Below are 1,937 nucleotides of genomic sequence, written 5' to 3'. Positions count from 1 at the left end.
CAGTGCAGTTCCGCTAAGAAGAATTTTCTTGGCTTTTATTTTTCTGAAAAAGTCTTTATTTCTCCTTCAGTTTCTAAATGTCTTTTCACTGCATATAGGATTATAGGTTTACAGATTTTGTTTTAGCACTCCAATAATACCACTCTGTGGTTCCCAGCTTGCATAGTTTTTGATGAGGAGTCTGCTGTAATTTGGTTGGTTGGTTGGTTTCTCTATATATGTCTTATTTTCCCTGAATACCTTTACAATTTATCTTAAACTTTCATTTCCAGTAGTTTGAATATAATGTCTCTTGGTGGGGGGAAGGTGTGCATGTGTTTGGTATTTTTGTACTTAGCGTTTTCTGAGATTCTTGGATTTGTGATTTGATATATTTCATTATTTGGGAAAATTATTGGATGTCATCTCTTCAAATACTTTTTTCCGTGTCATTCTCTCTTCTCCTTCTGGAGTTCCAATTATACATATATGAGATGACTGATCTTATTCCATAGTTTCTGAATTCTCTGTTCTGTTTTCTTTTTTACTTTGTGTTTTAGTTTGGGTAATTTCTTCAGTTTATTGATTCTTTCCTCAGCCATATTGATTCCCCTGATGTATCCATTAGGTTGCTCTTTATCTGCTACCTGTATCCTTTATTTCAAGCATTTCTGTTTGGCATACTATTTCAGTATTCAGTTCTCTGGGTTGATAGTTCCCATATGTTCATGCACGTTGTGCATCTTTTCTCCTAGAGTATTTAATATATTAATCATTGTTGATTTAAATTCCTGGCTGATAGTCCCAATACTTGGGTAATCACTGGGTATGATCCTGTTGATTGTTTTGTCTCTTGACAGTGGTTATTTTTATCTTTTTATTGCATGCTGGATATAGTACCTAGAACAGTAGAGAGTGTAATAAATATCAATATTATTTATGCTTGCAAATAGGAATAATGTCTTCTGTTGGGGTTTGAGTCAACGTGATCAGAAATTCAGCTGGTTTCAACTTTGTTGTTGCTTTAGTGTCTCACCAGTTTCATTCCCCTAGTATTACATTGTGCTTAAGGTGGGGGCTGGTTTTGTCAATGTTCCTGCTCTACTCTCAGCTTTACACCTTCCCTGTGCACCTGCATATCAGAGAAGTTGTCTCTCCTATACTCTTGCCTTTCACCCAGCAGTAGACTACTATTACTTGATACTTGGTGGTTGCTAGCACAGTAGTGGTAGTGGGATGTGGGAGGTATTCTCTGTTGTCCTGCTTCTGTCTCATTTTTAGGCAGGCTCTATATCCAAGCGTCTCAGAGTTTAAACTTGGTGGTCTTGCCCTTCCCCCAGAATAGGAGACCTCAAATTGTCTGAGCCAGGTCCAGTTCCCTGCCCATTCTCTAGTCATAGAGGTTTTTTTCTTTTTCCCTTCCCTCAGCTGAAATGAGTCTTCACCTGTACTCTGGGGACAAAAGTATTTGCTGCCCTTCCATTGACAACCCAAGTATTTGTTCCTTAGGGGAGAAGTGTCCGGGCAGGATTTTTTGCTTTTCTCATAGTAATGGTTTCTCCCCTGTCCAGGCTTTCCTAAGAAAACTTAGAATTTTGTTGGATTTTCTGGAATCTTCTGTTGTTAGAAGCAACATTCTTTTCAGCTTTCTATATCCTAGGTGGAGACTAGAAGCCTCCAGATGTATTATTTTCTGTTGTTCTTTTGTTCATTTGTTTATTTGTTTACAAATTTGATGCATGATCACTATAAAAAGTTTAAGCCATGGTGAAAGTTACTTTAAAAAAATTAAGTTACCTGGAAATCATTTCACACAAATACAATGCCTGCAAGATTTATTTTTCCTGGTTCAATTATAAGCTTTGGAGGAAATGGCTACAAATTCAAACAAAGGTAAAATAACTCTGGGCCTCAGGGTGAGGTGCTAATGCAACACTGGTTAAGGATCTGGACATGGA

This window comes from Physeter macrocephalus, chromosome 4 (genome assembly GCF_002837175.3).
Source record: "Physeter macrocephalus isolate SW-GA chromosome 4, ASM283717v5, whole genome shotgun sequence".
In the NCBI taxonomy this organism is placed as follows: Eukaryota; Metazoa; Chordata; class Mammalia; order Artiodactyla; family Physeteridae; genus Physeter; species Physeter macrocephalus.
Note: the sequence above shows the minus strand (reverse complement) of the source record.